General features: G+C 39.8%; 1 protein-coding gene and 1 pseudogene across 1 annotated transcript in view; both read left to right on the top strand.

The window, feature by feature from the left end:
- PLPPR1 (phospholipid phosphatase related 1) overlaps window positions 1–13,476 on the top strand; it is a 457,833-nt gene that overhangs the window by 24,587 nt on the left and 419,770 nt on the right. The window lies entirely within an intron of this gene.
- LOC137227009 (G-patch domain and KOW motifs-containing protein pseudogene) lies at window positions 11,013–12,678 on the top strand (annotated as a pseudogene).

Here is a 13,476-nt window from a genome sequence, read left to right as displayed (position 1 = left end):
TTTAAAGAAAATGCCTTGAGCTTTTCACCATTGAGTATGATGTTAGCTGTGGGTTTGACATAAATGGCCTTTATTGTGTTGAGATATGCTCTCTCTATACCAACTTTGGTGAGAGTTTTTATCATTAATGGATGTTGAATTTTGTCAAAGGCTTTTTCTGTGTCTATTGAAATGATCATGTGATTTTTTTCCCCCTTCCTTTCAACTGATTTGTTCAAATTATCTCTTTCTTCTTGATTCAGTCTGGGCAGGTTATATGTTTCTAGAAATTTGTCTTTTTTTTTAGGCTGTCTAATTTGTTGACATATAACTGTTCCTAGAATTCTCTTATGATTGTTTGTATCTCTGTGGTATTTGTTGTTGTGTCTTCTCTTTCATTTCTTATTTTGTTTATTTGGGTTCTCTCTCTTTTCTTTGTGAGCCTGGCTAAAGGTTTATCAATTTTGCTTATCTTTTCAAAAAACTAGCTCTTGGTTCATTGATCTTTTCTGGGTTTTTTTTTTTTTTTGTCTCTGTATTCTTTATTTCCTCTTTGGTATTTATTATTTTCTTCCTCTGCTGACTTTGGGCTTTGTTTGTTCTTATGTTTTTAATTTCTTCAGGTGATAGGTTGTTTATTTGAGACTTTTCTTCTATCTTGAGGGAGGCCTGTATTGCTGTGAACTTCCCTCTTAGAATGGCTTTTGCTGCATCCCATAGATTTTGGAGTTGTGCTTCCATTTTCATTTGTCTTGAGTTATTTTCTCATTTCCTATTTGGTTTCTTCATTGATAGATTGGTCTTTTAGTAGTGTCTTGTTTAGTCTCCACATGTTTTTTCTTTTCCCATTTTTTCTTTCTATAATTGATTTCTAGTTTCATACTATTGTGGTTAGAAAAAAATGCTTGATAAAATTTCGATCCTCTTAAATTTGTTGAGGCTTGTTTTCTGTATCCTGCTGCTTTTGAATGTAATGTCCTGTAGATATTTATTAAGTTCACCTTGTCTATTGTAGCATTTAAGACCACTGTGGCCTTACTGATTTTCTATCTAGATGATTTGTCTAATGAAAACAGTGGGGTGTTAAAGTCTCCTATTATTATTATATTATTGCAAAGTTCTCCCTTTATGTTCTTTGGTATTTGCTCTTTTTTAAAAAAATAAATTTATTATTTATTTGTTATTTTATTTTTGGCTGTCTTGGGTCTTTGTTGCTGTGTGCAGGCTTTCTCTAGTTGCAGCGAGCAGGGGCTACTCTTTATTGCGGTGCATGGGCTTCTCATCGCGGTGGCTTCTCTTGTTGTAGAGCATGGGCTCCAGGTGCGCGGGCTTCAATAGTTGTGGCACGCAGGCTCAGTAGTTGTAGCTCTCAGGCTGTAGAGTGCAGGCTCAGTAGTTGTGGAGCACGGGCTTAGTTGCTCCACGGCATGTGGGATCTTCCTGGACAAGGGCTTGAACCCATGTCCCCTGCATTGGCAGGCAGATTCTTAACCACTGTGCCACCAAGGAAGCCCAGTATTTGCTTTTTATATTTAGGTGCTCCTGGACTTCCCTTCTCATCGCCACCGCGATGAGAAGCCCACGCACTGCAACAAAGAGTACCTCTGGCTTGCAGCAACTAGAGAAAGCCCGTGAACAGCAACAAAGACCCAACACAGCCCCAAATAAATAAAAATTTTTAAATGTTTATATTTAGGTGCTCCTGTATTGGGTATATATATGTTAATGGTGTGATAGTCTATTCTTGTATTGATCCCTTTATTATTATATAATGCCCTTTGCCTTTTTTTGTAGCCTTTGGTTTAAAGTCTACTTTGTCTGGTATGAGTATTTCTACCCCTCTTTCTTGTCATTTCTGTCTGCATGACATGTCTTTTTCCATCCCCTCACTTTAATCTGTGTTTCTTTACCTGTGAAGTGAGTCTCTTGTAGGCAGCATATACAAGGGTCTTTTAAAAAAAAATTCAATCATCTACTCTATGCCTTTTTATTGGAGCATTTAGTCCATTGACATTTAAAGTAATTATTGATAGGTATGTACTTAATGCCATTTTATTACTTGTTTTCTGGTTGTTTTTGTAGTTCTCTGTTCATTTCATCTCCTTTTTGTTTCTTCCCTGTGGTTTGATGATTTTCTTTAGTAGTATGCTTTTGTTTCTTTCTTTTTAGGCTTTTTGACTCTGTTGTAGGTTCTTGATTTGTGTTTACCATGGGGTTCATATATGTTGAGCTATAAGTATATCTACTTGTTTTAAACTGGTAGTCATTTAAGTTCAAACACATTCTAAAAATGTTTTACTCCCTTTCCTCACATTCAGTGTTTTTGATGTTATATTTTACATTTTCATGTTTATCACTTAACTGTTTATTGTAGTTATAGTTGGTTTGATAGTTTTCTGTCTTTTAATCTGCATGCTAGCTTAAGTGGTTGATCCTTCGTCCTTATTATATATTTGCCTTTCCTAGTGGGAGTTTCCCTATCCTGTAGATTCTTTTTTTCTGCTTAGAGAAGACTCTTTAACATTTCTTTTAGGGTAGGCTTAATACTGATGAACTCTTTTAGTTTTGCTTGTCTGAAAAATTATTTATGTCCACTTTGATTCTAAATGATAATCTTGCTGAGAAGAGTATCCTAAGATGCAGGGTTTTCCCTTTAAGTACTTTGAATATATCATGCCAGTCCCTTCTTGCCTGAAAAGTTTCTGCAGAGAAATCAGCTGATAATTTTATGAGGATTCTCTTGTATATAATGCTGTTTTTCCCTTGCTGCCTTTAGAATTCTCTAACTTTTGTAATATTAATTATATGTCTTGATGTGGGTCCACTTGCGTTCATCTTGTTTGGGACCCTCTGTGCTTCCTGTACCTGGATATCTGTTTCTTTCTTCAGGTGTGGGAAGTTTTTGGCCATAATTTCCTCAAATATATTTTTTATCCCCTTCTCTCTATCTTCTCCTTCCGGGACCCCTGTGCTGCAAGTGTTGGTATGCTTAATATTATTCTAGAGATCTCTTAAACTCTTTTCTTTTTTTAAAAAAATTGTTATTCTTTTTGCTGTTCAGATTGGATGATTTCTTTGGTGAAGTATCTGTTCAAATCTTTTGGTGGGAGAGCTGGATATGACATGAATGCAAGTCACGTCTTTCCTCAGAGTGTGCTGGCAGCTATCACCTTGGTAGGGGGTGGGGCTGGAGATGGAGTGGCTAGAATTGGAGCCAGGTATGAGGCAAGACTTCCCTTATGCTCAGTGGCTGTCACCATCCTATCAGGGGCCGGGTCTGATCCCAAGATGCTGGAGCAGAAGCCCCAAGCATCAGGCTTGAGATGGCTCTGTGTGTACTTTCCCGTCTCCCAGCATTGGAACCCTGCCTCAGAGAGCAGGAGTGATGAAGCAAGGCGGGCCTGTGTGGACTCTTGGCTTGTGTTGATCATAGATGGAGGTTTGAGCTGTCTCCCATATGCTGCCTGTGCAGGTGCCTTCAACTGTTTCCCTTTCTCTGTGCAGGTGCATCCTTGGGTGAAAGTCCCCTTTGTCCCTCACAGCCAATCCCTGGCCCCAGCCTCCACCACTCCTGCCCTGTCGTGGAATGGCTCCACAGGGCAGGTGGGGCCTGTGTGGACTCTCGGTGTGTACTGTGGCATGACCTGTGCTAGAGCACCTGCTGTTAGAGTTCTGGGCTGCTTTTGATGTGCTGCTTAAGTAAGCGCCAACAATGGCTGCCACTGGCCCACCCGGGCTCCACCCTGGAACCAGGTCATCTCTGCATCCCATGGCTGAATTTCCTCCTTGGTCATGGCAGCCCTGGATCCTGTGCTACATTGTGATGTGCAGTAAGTGGAGCTGGAGTGTTTGCTTGGATCTGGCTGGGGCGCTCACCGGAGCGGGAAACCGGCAGCCACTAGAGCAGTCTTCTAGCTGCCCTCTCCACCCTGCCTTGGGGGCAAGCCAGCATGTGTACACATTCCTCATGGAGTCCAGACTTCCCACAGCCTTCCTGTTAGTCCCAGTGGTCCTCCAACCAGCCAAGGCAGCTTGTCTCCCCTGTGCGGGATGGACCCGGGGACTGGGATGCCCAACCTGTGGCTCTTACTGCTCTCTCCCCAGGGCACGTCTCCACCCATGTTTTCTCCCTTTTCCTTTGAGTGCCCTCCTAGGGGCACAGGTCCTGCCCTGTTCGCTTTTCTTCTCTTCCTACTAGATTATATGTAGATCTTTCTTACAGCCTTCATTGTACAGGAGTCTTTCTGCCAGTTTCCAGTTACTTTTTAGTGAGAATTGTTCCACGTATAGATGTATTTTTGATGTATCTCTGGGGGAGGTGAGTTCCTTGTCCTCCTATTTTGCTATTTTGAATGGGATCTCTCCAGTATACTTCTCTTTTATTAGTCACCTGAGCTGGTGGTAGCAGTAGATTCTGCCTGGAGTAATTGTTCAGACTGGTGGTTGTGCCATGAGTAATACAAGTCTTCTGTCTCTGACCAAGGGGTTTCACGTCCTCTGCCAGCATCAGATTTTAAGACCTTCTCTAACTGTACAGTAATTTACAAAGTATGGGCAGTGAAAGTGAGACCAGCGCTGTGATCCAGCCTGCTTTTTCCTCTGTGGTTTCTCTCCACCCCCATGAGTTACTTGGCTCCTAGGCTCCACGCACCTCCCCTGCCTCCTGCCCCCCGGGGTCTGCGCCACTTACGAAAAGAAACCCTGTATTTTATAATAATGTTGGTGAAATATTAAATATTAAAGCAAAAAGACACCACTTGCAATAGCCCTTCAAAATATAAAATACTTAGGAATAAATATAACAAAATATGTATAATATTTGAATGTTGAAAACCAAAAAACAGTGATGAGAAAAATTTTAAAAGACCTAAACAAATAGAGAGGGATGCTATTTCCATGGATTGGGAGACTCAGCATGATAAACATGTCTATTCTCATCAAATTAATCTATAAATTCAATACAATATTCATTGATATCCCAAGAAGCTTTTTTTGTTAAAATTGACAGGTTGATTTAAAAATGTTATGGAAATACAAAGGACCTCAATTTTGTAATTAAAGAACAAAACTGGATGACTACTCGAGACTTACTATAAAACCATAGCAGTCAAGACAGGGTAGTATTGGTGAACGGAGAGTGATAAAGATCAATAGACATGAATCCAGAAATAGTCCCTCACGAATATGGTCAACTGATTTTCAACAAAAGTGCCAAGGTAATTCAATAGAGGAAGAACAGACTTTTTAACAGAGAGTGCTGAAACAAGTATACATCCACATTTGAAAAATGAAATGACCCATGTATCATACCATATTTAACAGTGAATGCAAAATGGATCATAGGCTATTAAATGTAAAATTGGAAACTATGAAATTTCTAGAAGTAAACCTAGAAGAAAATCGTTGTGACCTTGGTTAAACAAAAATTTCTTAGCTGGGACACATGAAACATAAAACACAAAAGAAATATACATAAAAGAAAAAGATTAATAAATTGGACTTCATCAAAATTTAAAATGTATGTTCTTTGAAAGATACTATTAAAAATGTAAGTAAAGTCATAGACTGAGAGAAAATATTTGCAAAACACATATCAGGATTTATATTCAGAATGTATAAAGAACTTTCAAAACTCAATAGTAAAATAACAAAATCCAATTTAAAAAATGAGCAAGATATTTGAACAGATACTTCACCAAAGAGGAGGTTCTGATGGCTGATTGCAAATAAGCACATTAAAATATATTTAACATCATTAGTTACTGTGGAAAGTTACTGTGGAAACGCAAACTGAAGCAATGAGATACTACATATATTTAGCAGAATAACAAAAAGGAGAAAAGAAAGAACCCTGCCCCTAACTCTTCCCCCACCCCAGCCCCAATCTGACAATTCCAAGTGTTGGTGATTATATGAGGATATGGAACACCTGGGATTTTTATACACTGCTGGGGGGAATATAAAATAAAAGAGCCATTTTGGAAAACAGTTTGGCCGTTTCTTATAAACAAATAATTACTATAGGGCCAGAAATCCCATTCCTTGGTATTTACATAAGAGAAATGAAAACATATGTCTACACAAAGACCTGTATGCATATATTTATAGCAACCCAAATGCCCATCATTTGGTAAATAGATAATCAAAACACCTATACAATGGAACAGTGCTCATTAATAAAAAGAAATGAAGTGCTGATACATGCAACAATAAGACATACAGGAAAAAGTAAAACTATAGAGACAAGTTACATCAATAGTTGTTAGGCACTAGGGGCAGAGGGCAGGAATTTAAATTTACTACAAAAGGGCATGAGGGAACACTTTGATAGAAATAATCAATATCTTAATTGTGATGGTAGTTACAAAACTGTTTACATGTGTCAAAATGCACAAAACTGTACACCAAAAGTGAATTTTACCGTATGTAAATAAAAAAGTGGTGGGGAGTAATGAAAAGATTTAAACATAGAATTAAGTCTAAATACTAGTTACAAATTTGGTTGCAGTATCATACTCAGAGTGATAATTCCTTCATTTGAAATAAGGAACTGGATTCAAAATCAGAGTTTATGTATTGTATTTTTAAATTGCTAAATTAGAAATAATAAAAATAAATGTACCTAAGCTTTCAATTCAAGCAGTTGTAAAGAGAATTATGAAATAAGTCAAAGGAGACCAGGAGGAAGAAACTAATAAAGGTAAAAGCAGTTTTTAGTAGATTAGAAAATAGGAACAAGAAGATTTGGTTAATAAATCCCAAAAATATTTATTGAGGAAACTATAAAATAAATTGCTGCCCAAATACTGAAGAAATCAAATGATACCAGGAATTGGAATAGGTTGTAACCACAGATAAGATACAAAATATAAGAGAATGAGATGAGAAACTTAATGCTGTGCTAACTTTTCAATTTCTTTTATTTAACATAGCATTTATTTATCCTGTTTAAGTAATAGTTTTCATGGCAGAAATATGTGGAAAAGAATACTTAAAATCACTCATAATCCTATCAGTAATAACTGTATTATTACTGTTATTATTACTATTATGTTATTGCAGGTATAATTTGCTACCTGTCTATCTCCATACTTATCTATCGATACATTGTAGTTTTTATAAAAAGAGGATAATTCTCTACATTATGTATATTTCTAGAAGCAGAATTCCTGGATAAAATTACATAAAAATTTTTAAGAATTTTGATTTTGTTCTCAAATTGTCCTCCAGAAATAACATAATCCAGAAATCCAGAAATAACATAATTATCTTGTGAGCAGAGTATGGGTGCCTACTTCCCTACCCATTTGCCAATACTGAGTATTAGATTTTTAAGAATTTTAAAAAATAAATTTAAAAAATAAATAAAACAAATTATTTTAATTATAATAAATTATTTATAAATTTATAAATTGTAAATTATTATAAATAAATTTATAAATTTATAATATAATTATAGAAATAAATTATAAATAAATTTATAATAATTTATTTAAATTATTTAAATAAAAATAAATTTTTAAGAACTTTGATTTTGTTCTCAAATTGTCCTCCAGAAATAACATAATCCAGAAATAGCATAATTATATTGTGAGCAGAGTATGAGTGCCTACTTCCCTACCCATTTGCCAATACTGAGTATTAGATTTTTAGTACCCATTTGCCAATACTGAGTATTAGATTTTTTTTCAATCTTTGCAATTTAACATGTGAAAAGTGGCATTTAATTTTTAAAATAAATTTTAAAAAATTAATTAATTTTTGGCTGTGTTGGGTTTTTGTTGCTGTGCATGGGCTTTCTCTAGTTGCGGTAAGCGGGAGCTACTTTTTGTTGTGGTGCACGGGCTTCTCATTGCGATGACTTATCTTGTTGTGGGGCACGGGCTCTAGGCGCCCAGGCTTCAGTAGCTGTGGCACACGGGCTCAGTCATCATGGCTCGTGGGCTCTAGAGCGCAGGGTCAGTAGTTGTGGCTCACAGGTTTAGTTGCTCTGCGGCATGCAGGATCTTCCCAGACCAGGGCTCAAACCCGTGTCCCCTGCACTGGCAGGAGGATTCTTAACCACTGTGTCACCAGGGAAGTCCCAATCTTATGCTTTTTATACCCAAATGTTACATGTTCTTCAAAGAAACCCTAGAAAATTCAGATAAGAGATGAAATTAAGAAAATAAAAGCACCAATAATCCTGTACCTAGAAAAAGTTATGGTGTATATTTATATTCTAAGCTTTATTAAAAGGTGGTATGTATTTGGTCATATTTAAAATGATTTTCAGATTTCAGTGGCTCTACGTCCTGCCCCTTATCTGCCTATATATGAAGTGATTTCTCTCCCTAAACATTTCTAAGAATCCCCAAGATTACTTACACATGTAAAATAGCTGTTTCTCAACTGTGTCACTTACCTTCTGGGATTCTCTGACAGAAGGAAAATGTTTTCTTATAGGAAATCAAAACTTCTGATGCGACCTCTTTGCTTTCCTTTTATTACCATGTTCATTGGTCTCATTTGTCCCTAAGCAGTGCCCAGAAACCTGCTGTTGCTCTTCTGCTCTTGGATTATTTGCCTCACTGAATGCCTCTCACCAGACCTCTGACCCCTGACTGCCTTGCCACCTTGGGTTGTTAGCATTGTGCCACCTCCTCCAATCTTGTGAATCTGGGCTGCCATGGATTGCTGTCCTCATTGTTGTCCTTCTCTAGCTGGTACCAGTCTCTCTTGCTTCACCAAACCTGTTGTCCCTTGATTTTCATTGCTCACCTCTCTCACCAGCCTGGAGGACAATGCCTTCACCTTCTTTTCTTGTGTTCAACTCTTTTCGGACTGGCGTCCCCATAGCAGAGTTGTTTAGATGTCCAGTACATAACTTTTATTTCTACCACAGCCCTTTCCTTTCTAGGGGTTTTGGGCTCTCTGGGCTTGGGGGAAGGCTGGGGAAACTAATGGGAGTGAGGTCAGGTTCTTCTGCCCTTCCTTCCCTTGCCCCTTCTAATTCCTAGGACCTGCTGCTATTTCTGGTGCAAGGTGCCAGATTTCCTCTTTCATGTTGATATATTCTTTGGACCTCCACGCTCTTTCTTATGTTGAGTCTGGCCTGGCTTTTCTCAGGTCTTCTCTCCTCACAGATCCTCTCATTTATGTCTACATATCTGATGCCCAATTTTAGACAGTTTCAGTTGTTTTCTGTGGGTCCAAAGAGCAAGGGACCTCTTTAAGGTGTCTAAACATTCCATGAAGGTTAAGCAGTTTTCCAGTATTCTTTGACAGTCTTACTCAACAAGTGGTTTGAGAAATTCTGAGATCTAGAGAAAGTGTCCCAAGGAGTTCATGGTATCAAAAGCAATAATGGTGCCTGCTTACATTTATATTAAAGATCAGCAGATAAAATAATTGTTTAAAAAATATCCCTTTAAAAGTGGACATATAGTTCTTCAATATGTAGTTAGTGCACAACGTGGAGATCAAATGAATGTGCTTGTGACTCAGTCACTTAGCCAGACACGGTGAATTGAATATCAACCAACAGCCATTGCTGGACTTGGCCATCACACAGCTGTAAATTATTTTTATTCATAATTATAAAATTATTATTAAGGCTAGACAATTATTTAAGACCATGACATAAGGAACACAGAAACTGCTATATATCAAGTTAATGAAGAATATAAAATATTAATAATTCTCAGATTTTCTTCAATATGAACATCACCAAATCTGTAAGCTGCATCCATTAGATCAAAATTCTCATGTAGCACATTAGGAGATATAAGTATAATTTAAAAATTATTATTTAAATGGAGAATATTAGAAGACTTTTCATGTGTGGGAATAAAGACTTTTTAACCACATGTGTTACAATTAGGAGAGTGTGCATAAGCAGACAAATGAAACAAAATATGAAAATACTAATTGTATTTTTTTGCATGTAAAATATAAGAATATCAGACATCCATAATAAAATAGTTTTTAATTTATTTTATGCTGTAATTCATAGTTAAATTTAATTATACTCTTGGCTCCCAAGTATCAATATAGTATACTTTAAAAATGATACTTTTTCTTACATAATTAGTCTACATTAACTGCATGTAAAAAGTCAAAACTTGTTTTTGTACATAGTGGGTATATATGTAAATGTACAATTTTTGAAGATTGCATTTAAATGGAATTTATAATACATTTTCAACCTAAAATCATGTCATTATAACATGCAGTATAAAAAAATGGCAGACCCATTAACAAATATCTAAGGGATTGAAGACATTCTCTGTACTGTTCAATGTGGTAGCAACCAACTGCATGCAGCTATTACAATTTAAATTAATTAAAATGAAATAAAATTTAAAATTTAGTTCCTATTTACACTAGCCACATCCCAATTGCTCAAATAGTGCATGTGACTGGTGGCTATCATATTGGATGGTGCAGTTGTATGACATTTGCATCATTGTTCATAGAAAATTCTATCTGACAGTGTCGATCTATATTATTGTGAAAGGGATTTGTTAGTTAAAATAGTAGGAAAGGCTGCTTTATGTGTTAAAGTTATTCTTGCTAATGTCTTTTCCATGATTATAAGTACTTAGAGAGTAGAATTTATGCCTAACCAGGACTGGTCCATGCTGGACACTAAATACATACAAATACACTTATTTTATCCCAGTACCAATAATGAAGACAACAACAGACAGTGAGCCACAGCCACCGCCCGCCTCTACAGGAGACCCTCCAACACTAGCAGTAGGGCACAGTGACGTGCACACAGTAGGCGACCAATAAACGCCTACACGAAGGAGTGACGACTTAGCAAGAAGGAAGCCACCTTCTACCACGCCTGCCTTCCCCAAGAACTACATTTCCTGGTACGCTTGGCGCCACGTGCTCTTGTGAAGTATAAAGAGAGGCAGTTACTTCCTACTGCCCCTATCCGCCTTCGCCTGGCGGTGCCACAGTGTTTCCTGGGAAAGGTAGTTGTAGCGTTGGTGGTCAAGCCCCAGCAAAGAGAGCGCAAACTAAACTTCCCAGCAAGCAGCGCGCCGACCTGGGAAGAGGGGAAGATGGCGGACGCCGAAGATGGTGTTTTGTGGCCTGCGGGAGCCTCCCGTGCTCCAATTTCGTTCAGCTTCAGTCGCACGTCTGCCCGGAGATGGCTGGTGGGAGACGCGGCTCCGGAGAAGGATTTCTTGAAGACCGAAAAACGGAGGGAGCTGCAGAGTGTGCAGCCCTCAGAAGCCCCCAAGGAACTTGTCATCCCTTTGATCCAGAATGGCCATCTTAGGCAGCCACCGACCCAGGCCCCTGGGCCATCCGCACATACTGAGGTCTTGGTGGATGGGATGCTGTCCCAGGCTGTGAAGGAGCTCATTGAGGAATCCACGAAGTCTCTGGAGGAGAGAGAGAATGCGGGTGTCGACCCCACGCTCGCTATCCCCATGATCCGGAAAGGATGCACCCGCGACGGGGAAGGGGCAGACAGCGAACCCCGGGCTGAGACAGTGCCGGAGGAGGCTGATTATGAGGCAGTCCCTGTAGAGGCCTATGGGCTGGCCATGCTGCGGGGCATGGGCTGGAAACCTGGCGAGGGCATCGGCCGTACCTTCAATCAAGTGGTGAATCCCCGTGTCAGCTCACTGAGGCCCAAGGGGTTAGGGCTGGGCACCAACCTGACTGAGGTCCAGGCCCTGGCCCCCACCGGCCCCCACCACCTGCTGAGGCCAGATGAGGAGCAAGAGAAGGATAAGGAAGACCAGCCTCAGGGACTGGTGCCTGGAGGAGCTGTGGTGGTTCTTTCTGGCCCTCACCGAGGCCTCTATGGGAAGATGGAAGGCCTCGACCCTGACAATGCTCGGGCCATGGTCCGTCTGGCTGTGGGGAGCCGCATGGTGACTGTTAGTGAGTACTGCCTGCGGCCTGTCTCCCAGCAGGAGTTTGACAAGAACTCCTTGGATCTGAGCCAGGTGAGCAAAACTTCCCCAAGGCAACAGAATGGAGCAACCTCGTCATGGAAGGCCCTTCAGGATCAGGACCTCCACGTCTGGCAGGAGGACTCAGCGAGGAAGCGGAAACACCATCCAGACCGGTGGGACCCTGAGCATCTCAGATGGAGACAGGATGGGCCTGCAGCCAAGATTGAGAAAGCAGCTCCCAGGAGTCAGCACTGGCTGCACAGGGACCTGCGTGTGCGGTTTGTGGACAAGCTGCACAAGGGTGGCCAGTATTACAACACCAAGATGACAATCGAAGATGTCCTCAGCCCAGATACCTGTGTGTGTCTGACAGATGAAGGCCAGGTCCTGGAAGGCCTGAGGGAGGGCATGCTGGAGACCCTAGTCCCCAAGGTCCAGGGCAACCGGGTGATGGTGGTGCTGGGGCCATGGGCTGGAAGGGTGGGCCATCTGCTGGACCGCGACAGAGAGCAGAGCCGGGCTCTTGTGCAGCTGCAGAGAGAGAATCGGGTGGTGGAGCTTCACTATGATGCCATCTGCCAGTACGTGGGCCCCAGCGACTCGGAGGACTGACCTGTGGACACACTTCCCTCACCCAGGTTGTTACCAATCCCATACAGTGTGAAAAGCCTGCCTTCACGAAGGTGGTGGTGGGGTCATGGTTCCGCCCTCCACTTGCAGTGCAGCCCTGGCACAGGATGGACCAGAAGGGAGGCTAGAAACAAACCCAGTATTTGCCAGAACTTAGTATATAATAAAAACCAGTTCAAATGCTTTGTAAAAAAAAAAAAAAAAAGACAACAACAGCAGAAGGAACAATGTCACCATATATTTTGATACACTTTATGTTGTATGAAGTGCTTTTGTGTAAATGTTCTCATTTGAGTTTAAAAACAGTTTCAGGAAGTTGGCAGTGATTATTACTCCCATTTTACAGTTGAGAAGTCTGAAATTCAGGGAAGTGAATGGACTTTTCTAGATGATAACAGCAATAATATTAACAGATGGTTTTTGATCATAAATTTTAAATGGTTGTTAATATCTAATGTCTATTGACAGTTAATATTATTAGCTATTGATATCAATAGATAATGTTTCTTGGCCCCTCAATGAATTATGTAAATTAATTATCAGAAACCTCTGATTAGGTACTACTTTTACATTTTTCTATTTTACACATGAGGAAACTAGGGCTTGGGGGAGTTAGGCAACTTGCTCAAAAGTCTGGAATTTGAACTCAGGTAGTCTTCTATGCTTGTATGTTGGGTTAGATTCATACTCTGGCTTTTCCTCTTCTCTAGCTTTGGCCTTTGAGATCCAAAACATGAGCCCACTTGGTAACTTGGTGGTCCCAATTCGACCATCTTGTAAAGAAAGAAAATTTAGCAACTAGTATTGTGTCAGATAATCCCACAATATACACTATATTGAATGTAGCCAACCTTGAGATGCTGTGTACTGATGGCATCTTGATGGGACAGAATGAAGCTATTGGTCAAAGGAAAAAAGGACACGTGCCTCTTTAGAGTCAGCCTTACATTTGTTTGCAGCT

This window comes from Pseudorca crassidens, chromosome 7 (genome assembly GCF_039906515.1).
Source record: "Pseudorca crassidens isolate mPseCra1 chromosome 7, mPseCra1.hap1, whole genome shotgun sequence".
Taxonomy (NCBI): Eukaryota; Metazoa; Chordata; class Mammalia; order Artiodactyla; family Delphinidae; genus Pseudorca; species Pseudorca crassidens.
Note: the sequence above shows the minus strand (reverse complement) of the source record. Positions and strands in the feature narration are given on the sequence as shown.